Raw genomic sequence first — 16,673 nt, 5'->3', positions numbered from 1 at the left:
TAATCAATATACACATTAATAGCATTGAAATAAAATAGTATCAAAATTATTTACTTTCGAACAGACTAGTTGAACAACAAAACATACTGATGACAGTTGAAATGAACGTGTTAAAAGAGAAATATGACAAGCACGGTTATAAGGTTCTTCAATTGGATAGTAAGGACCAAGAACACGGCATGAACATTGAAATATTGAAGAAAAAAACACTATGTTAGTTTGATTTAGGAGCATGTTAGTTTGATTTATGGTTTTGATAAAATTGTACAGAAAAAAGCAGAGTAATTTATTTAAAATTGTTTTAAATAAAATGCAAAATATTTTCTGTTTAGGATTATTCAAAAACAAGGTAGTTTGTCGGTTAGTTCCATTAAGTAAATTTTGTAGACTAGCGACCAATAAGTTGTAAGATATATACTTAAGAAGAACAAAATAACACATGTTTTAAATAAAATCTAAAATATGATAAAAGTTTAGTTGCTATCAAACTTTGATGGTAAATCTTAATTAATTTTTTAATGTGTAGAAGAAATTTTAAATTTTTTAAATTTGTTTTTAATAAGTTCACTTAATCAGAGTGGCCTGCGAAATTCTAATTCTGACAAGTTTTACCGGCTGACATAGTTCCCTAATTTAAACTGTTTGTCTAGTATTTACATCAACTCTATAAAATCTTGTTTAGATTATTTCAAATAAAAAAGCCAAATTTTAATTGTTCAAATAAAGTATTCATTGAGAGTTATTATATTTGAATTTTATTAAATTTAAGGTTTTAAGAGATATTATAAAAATTTAGTTAATTAATAAACTATAAAGTTGTTGAAAACGTTTTAGTAGTTTAAAGTTGATAACGATAGTGTTAAACTCTCTTTCCTAAGATATTTTAATAAAAACTCTTAAAAGAATAATGAATATTTTATAAAATCGAAAAGTATACTTTAAAAAACAATTAAAAAAATTTATCATTTAAAACACTACTGACATAAATTTCCGTGGGAAGATTCCATATGAAGCCGCAAAAACACATTATAATAAACCGACAATAAAAATATTTTAATTTACAGAAACTTTTGACCGCTTTATATCATTTAGAGGTGATTTATGAAGTGGTTTACTAATTTAAATATAGATTAACAAGGCAATGTTATAGGAAATAATTTATAAAACGGATGAGGTTCTATAAATATATTAACGATACGAGTTTAACAAACACTACACAAATATCCGATAATACATAATCTTAAACTAAAAATAGTCTTTCAGTACCATTGTCAACTTTTAAAGATATTTCAACCTTTGTACATACTTCACAAAACCTAAATTTTAAAAATGATGTTAAGAAAACTTAGTAGTAAATATACTGATTTTTTAAGCAGTCAAATTTACGTTTAGTACTAATGGTTGATCTGTAAATACCAAAGAATAACAATATTTGGTCAAAATATAATACTTTATAATTTTTACTCTTTGTACAGTAAAGTATTAACAAATCACCTAGCAACAAACAAGGTCTTGACCACTAATTTAATTAAATATAATGAGATTAAGTTAAGGATTTCAAAGAAATGTAGTTGTATTTTTTACTAAGACAGTTTACTTTTTTGGTTATTTTAAAACTGTTTTATTAAAATCTGACTTTCCTAGTATTATAATTACCTTATTTAGACAAACTCATTTTTTTATCTTGCCTTCTTTATTTCTAAGTTCGTTAATATAGTTTATTGTACTTTTAAATTTTTGAAACTAAAACTTGAATTGAAATTTAAAAATTACATTTGTTTATACAGTTATATTTATTATAGAAAGAAAATGGTTATTTTCTAAAATATTTTGTCATAATTTTAATTCTAAAAGTATATCTTAAAGTTACATTTTAGTGTAAGTCTGTAGACTCTTATCAATTATGAAGTAAACTTGTTTAAACTACAAATTTAATAAAAACTTTATTATTTATATCGGGTTTTTAATGCTAATTTCCATTAATTCCATACTCCATACTTTAGAAAAAATAAATAAGATAATCACCTTTAAAATTACATATCACCACTCAACTTTGACCTTTGTATCTAGTTTAAAATTTATATATAAAATATCACATATCGACGAACATACAAGTATTAGGGATAAGTTTTAAGCTATTTTATTTTACTCAATGCACGCTATGATGTCATCGCTGATGTTTTCTGAAGTGTTATTTAAAATTTCGAGTTACCAAAATAAAGTAAAATTGTTACAAAATTCGTTGTAACAGAAAATGTAACAAAATTATTATGTTTTACAAGTTTAAAAACTGAACAGGATCAGGAAATAGACTTGCTTGAAACGAAAGAGAAAACTTTGAGATCTTGAAAGCATCCTGAAAACATATAGTTGTTAAACTAAATTATTTATAATATTTAAGCATTCTGAAGTAAGTATTTGTTTTTAGTTTTTTAGAACAGTTTATATAGTTTTGAAAAAATATATAATTTTTTTTTACTTTGTCTAGTTTTAGTTATAAACAAATTCTATATTAACAAACACAGAAATGTTACACATCAAGTCAATCAAACACATCAAAATTTTAAATTAAATATATTACTATTGTTCTTTTGAATGCAAAAAATCAAACAGTTTTGCTGCTTAAAGATTTTTATCTTAGATGTTTAATTAAGTATAATTAGAAACGAATCGGAAGTTATAACCACTAAAACACACGAACTTTTGTTTACTAAACATCTTAATCTTTTATTAATAGTGTTTGATTGACTTGATATCTTATCTTACACTTGTACGATCGTAAAGACTTCTTTATTTATTTATACTGATATAAACTGATGATTAAAATACAGAACGATTTCGTTTTGAAGCAAAAAGTTAAAAAGTGCGAGAAACTAAAAAAAATATTTTAGAAAATTTCGATATAATTTTAGTTTAAAGATAACGTTTTGACTTAATAAAAAACTATTTTTTTTCGTCATTGATAAAGATAACGGTATTTAAGTTAAATTTTTTTATTAAAAACTTAAACTTTTTATTTAAAAATTGATATAATTTCACTTTTAAAATTTTTTATTGTAATATGTTTAAAAAACTTCAAGTTATTGAAAAAACGTAATTTCACTTAAAAACTAGTTTTATATTTTAAACTTACTCAATCAAACAAATTATATGGCAAATTTTGGTTAAAAATTTTTAGTGTTTATACATCTTACAAATATTTATTTTACAAAAAAAAGTTTTGTCTTAATCTATCTTTACTTTACATATTTTTAATTAATTATAAAACATATGTTGTTCAATTAAATGCAGCTTAGTTTCATAATATTAGCCTTAGTAGTTGCTTTGAACTGTAATTTTGTACTTGCTTGAAAAAACTATTTCAAAAAATTTTCTATTAGTTGTACTGTCTATAAAGATGTAATATTTAAAAAGTACATATAATTAAAGTAATTACATATAAGAAAAAAGTAAGAATAGTAGAATAAAAAGTTTTTATTAAAAAAAGAAATCTAACGTAATTTTGACAACTGTATAATTGATAATAAAGTTTTTAATAACTAGCTTGTCAGAGATAACTTACCATATAAATAGTTATAATTGATAATAAAGATAATAATAACAAATAAATCGAATAAATACTTTTTTGTATTTAAATTAGTAACTTATTGATATTTTTTTTGGTTTTATTTTGGTATATCTTACTAATTCTCTTGATAACACTTGCTTCAAAATTGTTTTCCGAGTTTACCAAATTAGTTTCAAAAACTTTTACATTTTCTATTTTTTTTTCCATTAAGTTCGTTTAGGTTTTAATATATATATATCAAAGATTACTTAGATTTCATTAAAAAACTTAAAATCACTAAACTAGTTTTTAAATTTTATTTTGCTCCATCGCGAAAGAAAGTTGACCTACTTTACTGTAGTACAATAATATAATAAAAAGCATACTTATTTAAGCGGTATAAATTTTTATTTAATATTTAACTGCTACTGTTTTAGTTCAAGCAAAATAGTTATAGTTAAACAAAAAAAAAAACAATAAAACACAAAAAATGTTTAGTCAACATAATAATCATTTAAAAGAATATTGTAGATTAACATCTCATTACAGTTATTTGACTTTACAAACGTAATCAGTAACTGAATCATAATAAATCACATTTTGTATAAAAATGAAAACTTCATGTAATTTTTTAAAACAATTAGTTTGAAGACAGATTTAATTGCAGATAGTAAGTTAGTTTGCTAAAGTTATAATAATGAATTTGTATTTTATACAATTAAGATATGTGCGAATTACTTCTTGTGTATACTTTAATCTTATTTATAAATTAAGAAAACTATAACATTCAGTTTCAGATGCTTAACAAATAAAACAAGTGTATATATATATATACAATCTTAAAAGACTTATCTATAGCAACTTTTATACAAAAATGTGACTTTAAAATACTTCTAGTTAGTTATCGTATTGTTTTGTTACACAAACCAGAAAGAGAAAACAAGAATATAAGTAACTTTTTAAACATGATATTTTACAAAAAACTTTACTAAACTTTGAATAATCTTTAAATGTGTAATATTGTTTTAAAGGTAAGCTGTTTATAGTGGCAACAAATTTAACAAATTTAACAAATTTAACAATGAAAACACCTTCTAAATTCGTGGGAAGTCAATAAAGGAAAAAGCTAAAATATCTCTTCAATTCCGGCGGTTTTTACCGCGCTTTTTTCGCGGTCGGCAAGTTCTGGCTCCTCAAAAAAAAAAAAGCCCCGGGGATAAATATGGGTTTTTGTAGTTTTGCAATTATTCAGAACGTGTTTTGTTTTTTCACTGAGAACACAAAAGATTTGAAATTGCAATTTTTTTGACAGCTCTGTAGTGAGATCTTTTTTTTCTTAGTTCTCTTTTTTTTTTGCACATTAATTTATCGAGCTCTTTCTGATCATTTACTTAGGTTTTCATAGAATTATTTGTTTTTAGTAGTTTTTTTTTATTAGGACTTCGTTTTTAATTTTTTGTAGCTCGTTTAGATGTTTTTAGTGTCGTTCAAATAGGTATATGTTTGTGCAGTATAATAAAATTAAAATCAAATATAAAAAAATTAACTCTTAGTTGAAAAAAGGATTTATTGTATTTTTTAATTAAAATTAAATGTATTTATTTAAAAAATTGTGGCTATACCGAAATATTTGTTATCAAACTGACTTAATGAACTTTGAACAAGTTTATTACAGGTATTTAATAGTGTAGGTTTAATAAGAAAGTAATTTAGTCAAGAATAAAAAAAATATGCTTTTAAGCTATATATAAGTATAGAAAATAGTCAGTCTTATCCTGTATATATAATTTTAACAGAATATTAGATATTGTTTAACTTAATATACTGCATAGTAAAGCTATATTTCTTTTCTAACATTGTGAAACTAATTTCGTTTGTATGTTTAACAAGGTATTTAAAAAAATCAATTTTAAAAGTATGTAAGTTAAAATATTTGCGGATTTATTGTTTTGCTTTAACAAAACTTTCTTAACACACCAGTAATTTTATATCATGTAATTTTATATGCATGCTAAGTAATGAATTTCAGTAGCTAAAATTTATTCAATAACCAATAAAAATTACATTATTTTTACAACTGACAGTTATCAAAAATATAAAAAAATCAAATTTTAACTACCAAAAAGAAATAAATTTATATAAAAAAACATTATTTAGAGAGTCTTTAATGTTACGGTTTTTTATTACAGGTTTATAGCAATGCTGTAGTCTAACTTATGTATCATTATAAATTAACAGAAATTATGCTGCTAAAATTTTTTTTATTTAAAATTGAACTTTTTAATATAACCTTTGACTATTAAAACTTATAATTAAAAACCAACGGATTATTTTTTAATTTGTTACAGTTTTATTTGTCAACAAAAGAAATGTGTAATATAAATGAGTATTATGTTCGAGAACGCATAAAGTAATAACAGTGTTAATTACTGAAATCAAAGCCAACACCGCAGTTCAAATTCGGGCCAATTACTAAACGAAATTTATGTTATTTATGATGTCATAATAAGCACATTTTTATGACATTTATCAAGCGGTCTGGTATATCGTGTTAATGACTTTTGGATAGTTTTTTGGAGTTTTGGATAATTACTTTACAGCGGGTTTAATTTGGTTAATTGATATCTACATTTATAATAAGGGATCAAGTTTTTAGGAATAACCATAGTTTGTGAAATAAAATATTTATTTATTCCTAAAAAGTATAAATAACTAACTAGTTTAAGTGTTTATTTTATGAACATGTAAGGGATATCTAATAAGTTTTTTTAAACACTTACACTTGAAAAGTTAATAATATTTAGAGACTAAAACTTTAAAGCTAATGGTGTTATTTGTGTTTATTAAATTATGTGCATTTTTCTATTTTAGACTTGTACTTCAAGTTTTATAGACAATTAGTGACATTTGATTAAGTTTTGTAGACAAACTTTGTAGTTATATTTATTTCAAATACCGCAAATATCACAGTTTTCTATGAATAAAAACGTTTATGAATAGTTCATTGTTGTTTTTTTGAACAACTTCACACCTAACTTTACTCAGATTTTTATCTATAAACGAGATTTCTCAGATTTTAGTTTTTATCAGTATAAATTCGCTATAATCTATTAACAGTTTGCATAATTTTTAAGAAAGCGTTTTATCGCGAACATAGTATTTAGTTATAAAACTGGAATTTTTAATCTATCAAACATAATACTAAACAAAATATTCTTAAATAATTAGAATAAAACAAAATATTCTGAACTAAAAACATTGTAACATTCATAATGCAAAGTAATGATAATATAAACTGTATTAAGTATATATATATTTATAACGTAAATATAAAAATATTTTTATAGAACTATTAAATCAATGTGGTATATCGTTTAAATGATTGTTGGATAATTAATTACGTTTCAGTGGATTTAATTTGGTTAATTGTTGTCTACATTTTTGATTAGGAAGAAAGTGCTGATTAACATTCGTAGTTCGTGAACAAAAAACAATTAAATTTACCTAAATAAAAAATTTGTAATTTTCACAACGTTTATATTGTAGTTTAAATTTGAAGATTGACATTAAAATAACATTAAAAATGTTTCAAATGTTTTTTTAGGTCATATCAAACTCATCAAAATTTGATTATCTATTAAAAACTTAAATAGAACGGAAGCTTTAATTGATTTTGAAAATATTGATTTGCATTTTAATAAAACTTTCTATTTTAAACTTTTGTAACAACTTATTTAGAACTAAATTATATTTACTTAAACATTTTAGTTATACTATATAGTTCTTAAAACTTTAAAAAACCCCAATACACTATCCTTTCACAGGATTTTTCGAGTTAATATTTTAATGAATAGTTCTTTGTAATCTATCTAAAAAACTTCACAATTACTACTTAAAAATTTTTACCTAAAAACCGAGGTCTTTCGCTTTTTTTTTCTTTTCGCCGCTATACACTATAAATAGTTTGTAGGTATTTTGATATTACTTTTAACTGCAAACAACGATACAAAGTTGTTAAATTGTAAATTTTATTAATCTATAAAACTTTAAATAAAAAAATGCATCTTAAATTGCTTTAGTTGAATTTAAAAATTGTATCTCAAGTTTTTTTTTAAATAAAGTATTTTTTTTTTCGTACAAGCTTCAGTTTGTTAAACAAGTTAATGTATTTATATTAGTATGTTTAAAAAGTTTTCTCACACAAACTTTTACTTTTTAAGTATTTTATGTCAACATTAAAAGACTTTATCTGAGTTTAAATATTTATTAGCAAACAATAAAACATAAAGGTACTAATAAACATAAATATATTCGTAATATTTTATATAAAGTTAAACAACCACCATAAGTTAAATGAGATCACTATCTAAAACCAATATTTATTACCGAATAATCTATTTTTCATGGGAAGTCAAGTTTAATAATTTATTTTAACTAAATAATGTCTTGCCTTTTAATTTGTTTTTATTGCAATAAATCATGGTTTTTTTCGACTGTTTCAAAAATTTTATGGGAAATTAATAAAAGTAATAGTTTAACCTCAATTTTTATATCAGGTTCCATTTTTTTTCATAAAACAGTTTTTCCTTATTATACTTAATGCCGAGTTTTTTTCTAGTATAAAAAGATTAAAAATTTTGTAAAATTTTTAAATTATAATAAGCTTTTTATTTTTTGACGCGAAAAAAATATATATAAGCATTATAAAACACGTTAATATTATTTAAATACCATTAACCAGGTAAAATTTATGACATGTGTCGCAAAAATCAAAGTTTAAATTAAACGGCTTAACTTATCTGACAAAATTCGTAATATTGCGTCATAACACAATAAAAACACCCGAGGCTGTAGTCAGAACTTGATTGTATATTTTTACAGGGTTGCGTTGGATTGTTTAGTAAACAAAGCAGTATGTAAAGGAATATACAACTGCAAAGTGTTTATTTTATTAAAGTTCTACACACTCTGTTAACTTAACTTGAAAAAATATCGTTTTAGTTTTTATTTGTATTACTAAACTATTTTTAATACAATTTAAAACTGTTGGGTTTATTTGAAAAAAAAAATCTGTTTTTTTTTGAAAAAGTGTTAGTTTGTTTTGCAACCATTAGTTTGCTTTAAATTTCTATACGAAGTGTTTAGGAAGACTAAAAAAATTTTAGTTGTACTTTAAAACTTAAAAGAAACATTGAACTGGCTGTCGATCATCTATCTTCTATAACGAAACTAAAACTTTTCTGAGAACTTATAAGAAAGCCAAACACAAAAATATTAAATTATTAACTTTATTCTGCTGCTATTACTATTTTAAGTATTAGCTTTGAGAAATCAGAAAGGAAAGATAAACCACAATTTTTTTCGGTATTTTAATACAATTTTAGTTATATAACTAATTTTTCAAATAAGTCATAGCTCAAAACAAACTTTACTATAGTAAAATTTACTAAGTTATCTAGCCTATACTAAAAAATCGCTAAGTTATTAACTTATAAAGTTTTTGCTTAATAACTAACACATCTAAAAGTCTCTAAATTATCAAAACAAATAATTATACTAATATCTCATGAAAGTAACCTTGAATGATAATTAAAATGAAATTCATTTACTAACCGATGTTATTCGTAGATATCACTGTAAACATTTTCCCAAGAAATATTTGTAATGTGGATTTGTTGTAAAGCCGATTAGAGGTAATAAATATTTAGCAGGAATATAAATTTAAACTTTAAATGTCAATTTTAATAAGTACAAAATATAACCAGAATACCAATACATAGCTTTAATTAAAAGTGTGAGCATAAAAGTTTTTACAATTGATTTTGGTAGCAAAAGTTTGTTAAGATTATGCTTCCGATTTTAATTTGTTAATGAAGTTTTAGTTGAAATGAATTTAAGTTTTCTTAAGATTCTTATTAAGTACTATGTACTAAGTTTGTACTTGTTAACGGTTTATGCTAAATATTTTTTGTAATTGTTTTTTATTTCTTTAAGTTTATAACTATTCTAAATTTATCGGAAATTGTTTACATAAAAATATGGTAATCCCAGCTGAGTAAAGGCACTCATTTTGTTCTTTATCTAACATGGTTCCCGCGTACTTTTCAAGTTAAAGATTTCTGGTAAAAATATTGATCAAAAATTGCATAGTAATAACACCTTTTGGTAAATATTTTAAAACATTTTAATGCTTAAATCTCAGTTGTTAACGGATTTAATGTTTTTTTGCTGGACATGTTTACAAAATATCAAAAAATAACATTAAAACTAAAACATTAAGTTAGCTAAGCTATTTTGTATATATTTAAAAACTGTACAAAATATTCAAGTTATTTGAATTACTTGTAAAAAATTAGCTAAATCTTGTGTTAGTAGTAAACGTGATAGAATTTATAAGTGTTTGGACTTTAAGCTATTAAGCGTAAAAAATATACATTTTTACATTTGCGAGTATTAGATTTATTTAAAGAGTGTATGAATGTTAACATTATTTATAACTATGGGTAGAACAGTAATTTTTTTTAAATAAGATTAAAATTTTCAGAGTATTAAAAAATAAGGCTGCTTCAATTTACAAAAACAAGTATAAGAAAAATATAAGTTCGATAATATCAATTTAGTGTGTTATTAAGAGCTGACAAAATAAAGTTCTAGTTCAGGAGTTTAATTCAACTAAATTACGTGTTTGAGATAGTTTAATAAGTTTTAAACATCAACTCAAAGTGTGATTGTATTGTGCTTTTACAGACAAGTTAATCAAAAACAGTCAGTTTGTTTAGTTTTTTAAATATTTTTTATTCACCTTACAGCTTCAGAGAGTTTTTAACAGTTTAAAATAAATCGTGAGAAATACTTTAGTACTTTAAAAGTATAAGAAAGTTTTTTATTTAGTTGTTATGTATATGTTAAAATCAATTGTGATAAGCAAGTGAAAACTCATAAATTTATAGAATTAGAAGCTTGGTTGTACATTATACCAGTGCTTCTGAACCTTTTTTTAGTGGTGGAACCCTTTTCCAAAGTTCAATTCTCCACGGAACCCCTAATTTAATTTTACATAAAATGTTTAATATAATATTTCCTGCAAAAAAACAAAACTATTTCATCGAAAAACAATTTTTTTAGCAAGACTATATCATTGTTAGAAATCATACCAATTGTAATAGTATTAAGTCGAGTTAAACTTAAAGTGCGCCAGAGGCAATAGGTATTTTATGATTCTATAATAAATAAACGAAAACAAACATGATTAATCGCAACGTCATAAAAATCTTTCCTTGCATAATAAAAGAAATATGAGAGCTACAAACAATAACGAAATGAACATGTACCTAATCGAATTCACAGGTTACTGTAATAAAAGGGTAAGGTGCCTAACGAAAAATTAATAAAAACATTTAGTGCGAAACTTGAACTTGGTTTATGTTTTTTTTTTCTTTCAAATTTATTTTTTAAATTTCGAAAGGCTACGCGGAACCCCTGAGAGGCGTCGCGGAATCCAAGGGTTCCGCAGAACCCCATTTCAGAAGCACTGCATTATACCATGTACTTGAAATAAATGAAAAATAAAAAGATAACATTAACAACATTTACAAATGTACACATTTGTCACAGTTTTCGAACCTTATATTTGTTTTATTCTAACACTTTGAATATTTTCAGCTTTTTCAGCTGTTTTAGCAAATTCAAAAAATTTTTAGTATGTATTAATTTATGAGTACTATAGGCTAGAAAACTTTACGAATTATGTAGTCGAAGCATTTACTGTAAGTATATATTTACTGTAAACACAAATGTTACCTTATTTAGTTTGAAATTGATGTATAAATCTTATTAATGTACATTTTCTTGATGGTATATTAAACTTTCTTTTGTTTTTCTTTAAGGTGTGACTTAACAAAGAACAAAGGAAAGAATTACTTTGGTTTTTGATAAATGCGGTTTTACGTAATAAGTTATACTAAAATAAGTCCGGATAATCGATAAAGTTAAGCTTCAAATATATTTCTAAAATATTATTTAAATCCTAACAGTTTTTATATATCTTGAACATGAATAAGATGGTGCATAAAAGTGTGAACACTCATATAATTAAAACTTGATATGCTTATATAACGATACAGTTGCGTTATTAAGTATCATTTTTGTGTTATAAAAAAAAATATTTCTGTTGTTAATTTTACTAGTGAAAAATTATTATTAAATATATTGATGTAACTTTATCTGAGTTTTTTTTCCAACATAAATTTTGAAATAATAGAATTTTAAATAGAATCCCTATAAAATTAAAATGGAAAATCTTTAGACTGTTTTTAACTAAACTAGGTTTTTCTAAGCTCACTTTTAAAGTTATCTACTAGAATGGCATTTAAAAAATTTTCGTCTACTTTATAAGATATTGCGTTTTAATTAGTTAAAAACTAATTAACTTTTATACAACCTACAAATACTCTTAGGAAAACTTTCAAAAATATTTAAACTAATCTGGTTAAATTGAATAAGAAAACAAAAAAGGTGCATCTTATTTAAAAGTAAATCAAAGAAAAGTGAATGATTTTTAAATACAAGTTCTTGAACACTGTTTAAAAAAAGTAAAAATGTTGAATGTAAATGATAAACCAATTAATTCAAAAAAAAGTAATTAATGTGATACAAATTTACGGTTTTTAAATATAAAATTATATAAACAAAAATTGTTTCACTTATAACATAAAGGAAAAAAATAATAAGGTAAAAACTTTAAGGAAAAATGCTTAGCATTGTTCTGTAGTTTTTATTTTTAAAAGATATAAAAACTTATGATATTAATAGATCAGATATTTCAGCAACCTAATTATTTTAAAACTTTAAACACAAAGTTATATTACTTTTTTTATAATAAATACCATTCATTCAATTTAAAAGATAAAGCTCATAAATAATAAATCTACATTATTTCAATATATGTAACAAAACTAAATTATACATCATATTTAAAGTAAATGCTTTAATGCATACAAAATGAGCAAATTTCGTTTGTACATAAGTAAATGACATATCAATACTTTCTTATCTGTAGCACTCAGCGATTAAATAACGATCGTGACGTATCTTTTTTGAAAATCAGTAAATTAACATTTAAAAAGTTTACAAAACTTCAATGAGATTTGAAAATATTTAGTTAATAGAACTTTTTTCTTAGTAACGATAGGTTAAATACGCAATAAGAGTAAACATGTTTTTACTACTGTTAATCATTTGACCTTTTAAAGACATAGCTTTAAGAAAAAATATATACATAAATTTTTTTAAGTAACCTTTTATAATATGATATAAACTGTAAGACTCTAAAAACAAAAACTATTTTAATTTTAAACGTACTTTAAAGTTTATAGAATTTTTAGTAATATAGAGCTATATATTTTGGAAATCATATTCTTCATAAACATTAATTTCATTTTTTGTCTGTTAATTTGTGTATAGAATTATTTTTAGTAGATAACAATACGATAAAATACTTTAGAGCAAATTTATAGATTTATGTTTTATGGTTCTTTTTTAATATATTTTAAATATATCATTCATACCAAAAACTGTAAATAATATTAGCTTAAGTTAAACTTATATATTTATCAGTTTAAGTCAGTTTTGTCGGTTTATTTTTCATATAACAGTTCAACATGACTTTTAATTTCTAAAATTCAAAGTACTTAAATATTCAAACACAACTAGAAAAAGATAGTTTAATTTTTCGTAACCGCATATTCACTTCCGTTATTGCGCAGTAAAGATTTTAAACAAGACGTTTAAAAAGCATTAAGAGTTTAAAACTTCGGACATTTTTAAACCATTAAAGTCTTTTATTAAGTTAGAAAAGTTTATATACGTTGCCCAAACACGTATTTAATATAAACATAATTTCATAGTGTGTCGTAAAATTATATTATTTAATAGCTACAAAACTGTGCTACAAAGTAATTCAACTGAATTACAACAAAGTCCTTTATATGATTAAAACATTTTTTTTTGGTTTATAATGTTTAGGTTTTCCTTAAAGTTTACGTTGTAAGATACTCATAGTGCTATACTGTAACATATTTTAACATGTTTTTGATTGAATTGACAGATAAAAACTATTTTAAAATAATAATCAATTATTGAATGTTTGTTTTAAAATTTATGGCTTTAAAACTTCTAGGTTTGACTAACTTCAAATAGCATTGAGGTTTAATAAAATATACTTCTATTGATTATTTAAAAAACTCTTGATAGCGTGTTTGTTAAACAAATCTTTGATAACCTTTATTTATACAATTTTTCAAGGTCTTTACCAATTTTTTTTAAATTAGTTATATCTTCAGTCAATTATTTTAGCGTGATTATCTTATTCTTTTCTAATCTAATGTCATCTTAACTAAAAAAACACTAAATAAACTAAAACAACGTATTTATTTCTAAGAAAACAATAGCAGACCAATAATTTACCGCAGTATGCAATTAAATATTAAATATGCTTTTTAAAATTACGTTTTAATAATTTTATAAACTATAAGTTTTGTAATTTATGAGACACTTTATTATTTTGATAACCTAATTAACTAAAAGATTTGATCTAGAAAGTGGAATGTACATAGATTGTGTTTTATTTTATGTATTTTAATTCCTAGTATCTAGATATAATATGATAAACTTTAATTGGAATTTAGTCACTTTATTTATTAACTTTTTTATTTTACAAACAATTTGTGTATTTTAAAACAATATAATATTTTATACTTACAAAACTTTGAGCTTTATTATAATTAAAAACTAGACACGGCTAACACTGTATAAATGTTTTATAATTTTTGTTTAAGTAACATTCTTAGTTTTGGTTGAGTATAAGCTGGATGGCTTAAAAGTTAAACATAGTTGAATGTTAGAAATTATTAATTGGTCATTTTTTCAATATCTTGAAAAAAACGTAAAATTAGTCTTAAACCGAGGAAGTAAAAAGATTTAGTTCATTAACGGAATAAGACTATGTCTTAGTTACAAAACCTACTATCTTAATTAAAAAAAAATAGCATAATTTTTTTACACATATGATAAAGAAACAATGTTATTTTATGTGTTCTAATAAATATTATATATTATATATAAAATAAGCTAATAAAGCAATTACTAAGTTTTGCTTCTAGTATTATTATAATACTTAGTAACTAAAAAGTAATCATTTGGTGGTCCCTTAAAAAAAGTAGATATTTTACTTAAGTTAAGTTTTTTAGTGATAGTTTTTTAAAAAAGTTAGATTAAAGATATTTATTGAAATGAATAAAATTACTATTTTATAAGTTAAAGTAGATAAAAATATTTTCATTGCTACAAACTAAATTTGTAGCGGAACTGATAAACAAAACCTTTAAATAAAATTAGGTTATGCATGTATGATAATATATATGTTTGAAAACTATTGTTTCTCTATTCCATAAAGATTCATGTCATTAAGTCTTTTTTGAACAAAAATTATAACAGTGCTAAATAGAGAGTTTTTGAAGATGTTTTAAACAATTATGTGTCATGAAACTAACAACTCATAGGTATTTTTAGTGAACAAAAATAATCTAACCCTTAAAAACATTAAAAACATCTATCACGACTTATCTCATATACTAATAAACTAGTTAAACTGGTCAAATAACTACAAGTCGTTTGATATACCAAATAAATAACTTAAGGACAATTAACAGTTAAGCACATTGGTTTTAGAAATTAACACGTTTTGTAGATCGAATGTGTTTTAAGACAAACTTTTTAGTGTTTCATATCTGATAAACGTGATTGTTAAAACTCAGCTGTTATCACGTTTAGAAGCTACTGAAACTTATCAAACAAGATAAATGTTGTGAAAATTAAGTATTTTAACCAATTGGCTGTTATTTTCCGATGTAAATTTAACTTATATATCAATCAAAGAGGGTTTTGATAAGCTAATTAAAATTTTGAATCTGGTTATTTCGTATGAACCTATTTTCTAGTAAAATTTTAGATTTAATATTGTTCTTGATAGGAACTTTTCACATAAAGAACTAGATTTCCACAACATTTAAAACTTTATCCTGAAAATACTTTTAAGAAAAACCTTAGTTTCAATGCTGTAGCTTAAATTGAAATTATTTTTTTCAAAACAGTTTTAGAAAGAAGACTTAAAATACTTTATGATAGTTTATTTAAAGTAAGTTCAAATTATTTATTGGTTGTAAGTTTAAATAAATATAAATTTTGTAAATATTATTCTTAAATAGATTTAAAAACCTTTTTTAATGAAGTAACACTTATTTTAATACTACAGTATAACCATAATGTATAAAAATCGAAAGAATTTTTGCATATTATTTTTATTTATCACAAGATAAGTGTCAAAAAATCATTTGGAATATGATAAACGACAAAAAGGAGACTCAGTCAGTATATAATTAAAAGCATTAATGTCACTTACTATTTTATTTTTTTTTGAAACTTTTTAATTAAATAAATTTAATTAAGTTTAATAGAGTGATGGATAAATATAAGATTTTTCACTGTTTATCATTATAAGTATTTGTCATTTAACGGTATTTTTATTAACGTTTGTATGTAAAATACTAGATATAAGTATTATTTATACAGTGTTATCTTAAGCACCTAAAAATGTAACAGCTTTCAATGCTTTCTATGTTTAAAACATTATAATTTTTTTGCAATCATTCATTATTTTCTTTATCTAATGTCAAAAAAATCAATTTTACATCTGTAGTAGAATAAATTAACTATATATGATTGTGATTAAGATCATAAATATATTGTAAGTTTTTAGAAATATCTTAAAAATAAAATTAGTCAGTTAAACTTTAATTTTACGTCAAATTAGTTTCAATAAGTAACTAATACTATAAGTTGTTTTATTAAGTATAATGCTTAAACTATAAAAACAGAGAACATATGTATATATTTTTTTTATTTAGACAAAAACTTATAGTATTGCAATAGCTTGTGTAAAACATTTTATACTCTAAGTAAATCAATGTATTTGTAACAAATATTTGTTAGTTTAGAATGCTTATAAATAGAATTTTAATTTTGTTATTTTGTTACCGTAAAACTTGAAGTACAATTGATAGAACTTTTA

This window comes from Thalia democratica, chromosome 3 (genome assembly GCF_965202585.1).
Source record: "Thalia democratica chromosome 3, ktThaDemo2.hap1.1, whole genome shotgun sequence".
Lineage (NCBI taxonomy): Eukaryota > Metazoa > Chordata > Thaliacea > Salpida > Salpidae > Thalia > Thalia democratica.
Note: the sequence above shows the minus strand (reverse complement) of the source record.